The 5,941-nt window shown below is 35.9% G+C and overlaps 1 pseudogene; it reads right to left on the bottom strand.

Moving 5' to 3' along the window:
- LOC102469749 (eotaxin-like) overlaps positions 1 to 399 on the bottom strand; it is a 1,865-nt pseudogene extending 1,466 nt beyond the window's left edge.
- Positions 400 to 5,941: the final 5,542 nt, after the last annotated feature.

Raw genomic sequence — 5,941 nt, 5'->3', positions numbered from 1 at the left:
CATCCCCCCTGGGGGGTGATTTCTTGCTTTCTGTCTCTCTGTCTCTCTCTATTTCTGGTGAGTGCATGCACTCTATAGCGAAAACCACTCCAAAAAAGAAAAAAAAAGAAAAAAGAAATATCACAGGGACTGGGCTCAGTGACTTGAGCACTTAGGTCTGGCTTTGCCTCTGACTAGCTGTGATATGATGGCTTTTCTTAATTTCTCTCATGGTCTCACTTTCTCCAGTTTTAAAACACAGGCTAAGCAGCAAGTCTGTGATGTTGGGATGTTAGTACCTGTGGTAGTTACATTGTTAAAGCTTAAGAAAGAAAAGACCTTACATGGCCGAGCTAGCACCTGAGGACTGAAGGCGGCTGCTGTGAGCAGTAGGCACAGAAACACTGTGGAGATCTTCATGGTGGAGGGTGAGGAGGTGAACTTCAGTGTAAGCGTGGGAGGTTTCTAGGTTGTTCTCCTTACTCTTTTGGTGACTTTGGCCTTTTTTAGGGAGCAGAGAGCCCGGGCATGATCACGGTCAAGGAAAGATGGAGTAAGATCCTGAATGCTGAATAGGCATCGGACTCTGGCATGATTTCCTGATAATGAAAGAAGGAAGCTGTGCAGTTTCTGTCTTTTGCTTAGACTTTGTCATGCAGAGGAGGAAAGGCACGTGGTTGTGCCTAGCAAAGTGTAGGAAGTGACCTCATTGGACTATTAAGGATTCTGATTTCTTTGAAATGGAAAATGAACTTTAGGAAAGGAAGAACAGATGCTGAGGTCATAATGGAAGTGAAAATATCCAAGGCCCTGCCCTTCTGTAGGGACCAGGGGCCTCAGGCTTTGCCTTTGTTCTCCATCATCGTCAGGCCACTGCAATCCTAAACCAGCAGGCTCTTTGGAAATACCAAAAAGGTAGCTCCACAGAACCTTGCAGGATGATAGAATCCAAGAATCTTCAAGTCTTCTTGGCCTGAAATCTTTTTTTTTTTTTTTTTTTGGAGAGGTTTTCGCTACAGGGCACGTGCGCTCGCCAGACAGACAGAGAGAGACATAGAGATAGAAAGCGAGAAATCACTCCCCAGAGGAGATGGTCACGCCGCAATCCCCTCTCCTCCATTCTCCTCTCGGGATCTTGGGCATGCACGCACACACGCCCGGCGTGAGTTTTAAGCCACTGGGTCCGAGATGCGAACCGTGGTCAGCTACGTGGGAATCCAGCGACATAGCCATTACGCTAACTGCTGGTTCCCTTGGCCTGAAATCTTACTGTCTTGGAGCAAAAGAACTGGATATCACATGCTGATCTTATAGTGTGATGGTTTCCAGAAATTTTATTTGGACACTAAAGTGTCTTTCTGAGTGAAATCATATAGAGAAGCCCAGTATTTCACACAGATTCCAGTAGAACTGGTCTGCTTATAAAAGGTCCCCCCAATCCCTGCATTCACCACACAGTGGGGCAGCAGGTGGAACCAGGTTTGCAGATTGCTAGCCTTGTCTGCTCTGTTCCTCATGTGTCCATCAATACTGTTATAGAGAGTTGTCACTGTTTTGAGAATCCTTTATATTTCTCCTATTCATCCTTTATCCTCTCTTCCCAAATCTTTGGCTACCACTGATCTTTTTACTGTCTCTATAGGTTTTCTTTTCCTAAATGCAATATAGTTGGAATCATACAGTATGGAGCCTTTTCAGACTGGCTGCTTCTACTATTTTTTAAGAATTATTTATTTATTTAATTCCATATGTTATTATTATTTTTTAGTTTAACTAGAGAGAGACAGAGAGAGAGAAAGGGAAAGCCAGAAATCAAGCTGTCAGGTCTGGGACTCAAACTATGGGAGTTTAGAGCCTTAACCACCATGCCACCTCCTGGCCCCAGACTGACTTCTTTCACTAAGATAGAAGATGCCAATAGCTCATTTTTTTAAATTAATTTTTTTGTGGTAAAATACACATGGCATAGAATTTACCATTTTAACCATTATTAATTGTAAAGCTCAGTGGCATTGAGTACACTCACGTTGTGGTGCAACTAATCTTCACAACTCTTTTGATTTTGTAAATGGAAACTATACTCATTAAACCCATTTCCTCCTCCCAGAGCCTGGGAACAATCATTCTACTTATTATCTCTATGATTTTTAGCACTGTAAGTACCTCACATAAGTGGAATCACATAGCATTTGTCTTTTTGTGACTGACTTATCTCACTTAAAACAATGTCTTTAAAGTTTATCAATTTTTGTAGCTTATGCCAGAATTTCCTTTCTTTTTAAGGCTAAATAATAATTCATTGTATACATCACATTTTGCTGATCCATTCATCTGTTGATGGATATTTGGGTAGATTTCAGGTTTTGGCTGTTATAAATAAAGATGTATGGGCATAGGTATTTGATTATCTCTTCATCCTTGCTTTCAGTTCTTTCTGGTATATACCCAGAAATGAAACTGCTGCATCATATAGTAATTGTATTTGTAATTTTTTTGAGAAAGTGCCATTATTGTTTTCACAGCAGTTGTGTCATTTTATATTTCCACTAGCAGTGCTTAAGGGTTCTAATCTCTCCACGTCCTTGCTGATATTTGTTATTTTCTGTCTTTTTGATATTGGTCACCCCAATGGATGTAAAACGGTATCTCATTGGAGTTTGGTTTTTATTTCTCTAATGATTAGTGATGTTGAGCATCTTTTTATATGCTTATTGAGTGTATGTATCTTCTTTGCAGAAATGTCTATTCGAGTCTTTGCCTATTTTTGAATTGGGTTATTCATTTTTTGTGGTGCATTTTAGGAGTTTTCTATATATCTCTATAGCAATCCTTTATCAAAGAAATGATTTACAAATATTTTCTCCCATTTTATGGGTTGCCTTTTAACTTTGTTGATAGTGTCTTTTGATGCAAACATTTTTCTTCATCATTATGTTTGCTATTCTGGATCTTTTGCCTTTCTATATAAATTTTAGAATCAGTTTTTTGATATTCAGAAGATAAGTTCCTGCGATTTTGTTTGGGATTTTTTTGGGATTACATTGACTATATAGATTAAGAGAAGAATTGACATGCTGACAATATTGACTCTTTACTCTTTTTATTCATAGCCATGGATTATCTCATTTATTTATATCTTTAATCTTTCATCAAGGTCTTATAATACACACACACACACACACACACACACACATATATACACACATATTTTCTTTTTTTCTTTCTTTTTTTTTGAGGTTTTTGTCTTAGGGCACATGCACTTGCCAGAGAGAGAGACAGAGAGACAGAGAGACAGAGACAGTGAGAGGGAAAGTGAGTAATTACCCCCCCCCCAGGGGAGATGACCACATCACAATTTCTTCTTCTCCATTCTTCTCTCTGGATTTTGAGCATGCACACACACGTGCCCAATGTAATCTTCAAGCCTCCAGGTTTGGGACTTGGTCAGCAATGTGGGTGTCCAACAATATAACTGCTACACCATCTTCTGTCCTCTATATATTTTCTTGAGTTAATTCCTAAGTACTTATTTTTCTTGATGTTAACATAAATGATATTGTGTTAGTAATTCCAAATTCCAATGATCTATTATTGGTATATAGAAAAGTTACTGAATTTTATATATTAACCGGTATTCTGCAACTTTGCTATGATAGCTTATTAGTTGCAGGGATTTTGTTGTTGCTATTTTTTATTCCTTGTATTTTTCTATGTAGATAATCATGTCTTCTGCAAAGACAGTTTTACTTTTCTCTTTTCAATATGTGTATTAAAAAATTTCTTATCTAGTGAGTCATCTAGAACTTGCAATATAATACTGACTTGGAGTAGTGAGAGGGAATAGCCTTGTTTTGTTCTTAATCTTAGGATAAAACATCTTGTTTTCACTATTAAGTATAATGCTAGCTGTAGGTCTTTTGTAGAAGTTCTTTATTAAATTGAGAAAGTGCTCCTCTATTCCTCATTTGTTGACTTTTTTTAAGTCATGAATATGTATTGAATGAATGGGTGTTAGATTTTATGAAATGATTTTTCTGAATCTATTGATAGAATCATAAAAAGTTTTCTTTTTTAACCTGATGATATGATGGATAACATTAATCAATTTTTGAATGTTGAATCATCCTAGAATAACTGGAATAAATCCCACTTGGTTGTGGTGTATATTTATTTATATTTTTATGTATACAGTATTAGGTTTTATTTGCTGGTATGTTTATTTTTAATTTGTTATGTAAATTTTTGTTTGTCTATATTTTTATTTTGCTATAAATCTTTATCTGGTTTTTCTGTATAATAATATTGGCTTCATAGAATGAATTAGAAAATGTTTCCATTGTTTTGAGTTTCTGGAACAAATTACAGAGAATTGTTGCATTCACTTCAAATTATTGAAACAATAATTTGTTGCTTAAATGTTTCGTAAAATTCACAAGTGAAAACCTTTGGGTGGATCTGGTATTATCTGTTTTGAGAGGTTATTAACTATTTATTCAATTTAAAAAATACATTTGGCACATTCAAATTATCGATTTCCCCTTGTGTGGATTTTAGTGAGTATGAGTCACTTTTGGATTATCTATTTCTTCTTGTGTGAATTTTGGTGAGTATGTCTTTCAAGGAATTGGTTCTTTTTTTAAATTTTTTTCTAAGTTACCAAACTTGTGGGCATGGAGTTTTGTTTGTTTGTTTTGTTTTTAGAATTATTTATTTATTTAATTCCATTTGTTATTGTTATGATCATTATTATTTTTCAACCTGACCACATAGAGACAGAGAGAGAGAAAGGGAAAGCGGGAAAGCAAACTGTCAGGTCCGGGACTCAAACCATGGTCAGCCATGTGGGAATCCTACACCTTCAACCACCATGCCACCTACTGGCCCCAGGCATAGCGTTTTTCATAATTTTTTTTTTAATCCCTTTCTTGTCCATGGGCTCAGTAGAGTACTAATTACTTTCTGGTATTAGCTCATTTTATTTCTGATATTAGTGATCTGTGTCTTCTCTCTACCTTATTCACTACCCTTTTAAGAGGTTTATCAATTGTATTACTCTTTTTCAAGAACGAGCTTCGGTTTCATTGATTTCCTCTATTGTTTTCTACTTTCAGTTTTATAGATCCCTGTTCTAATTTTCTAATTTTTATTTCTTTTTCTTTTCTGCTTTAGGTTTATTTATTTATTTATTTTATTTTTGCCAGAGAGTGAATTCATTTTCCAGAGAGAGGGACAGAGAGACAGTGAGAGGGAAGGAGGGAAAACACACCCCCTTTCCTCAGTGGGTATAGTCACACTGCAGTCTATTCTCCATTACTCTATGCTGTTGGTATTTTGGGCATGCAAACTTACGCTTCCAGTGTGTTTTTCAAGCTGCTGGGCCGGGACCAGAACCATACCGTAGGCCATATGAGACCTAGCTCTTTTATCTTCTACGTCATCAAGTGGTCCTATCTGCTTTAGGTTTATATTGCTCTTTTTCTAGTTTTCTTGAGTGGGTGCTTATATTATTAATTTTAGATTTTCCTTTTCTAGTATATGTTCAATGTTATACATTTCATTTTTAAGTGCTACTTTTGCTATATCAACAACTTTTGATAAGTTGTGTTTTTATTTCATTCAAAACATTTTAAATTTTTCCTGAGACTTCTTTGACTCATATGTCTTATAGAAGTATGTTGTTTAATCTTCGTGTTTTGGCAATTTTTAGCTCTCTTTCTGTCATTTATTTTGTGGTTAATTCTATTGTGGTCTGAGAGTATGTTTTGTATAATTCCTATTTTTAAAAAAATTGTTTATGACCAAGAATATAGTTTCTCCTGGTGAATGTTCCATGTGAGCTTGAGAATAATTTGCATTTTGCTTTTGTTGGAAAAATATTCTATACATGTCAGTTAGATCCAGATGATTCACGATGCTTTTTAGTTCATCCTTACTGATTTTCCTCCTGGGTCTGTCATTTATT

This window comes from Tupaia chinensis, unplaced genomic scaffold (assembly GCF_000334495.1).
Source record: "Tupaia chinensis unplaced genomic scaffold, TupChi_1.0 Scaffold000407_4, whole genome shotgun sequence".
Lineage (NCBI taxonomy): Eukaryota > Metazoa > Chordata > Mammalia > Scandentia > Tupaiidae > Tupaia > Tupaia belangeri.
Note: the sequence above shows the minus strand (reverse complement) of the source record. Positions and strands in the feature narration are given on the sequence as shown.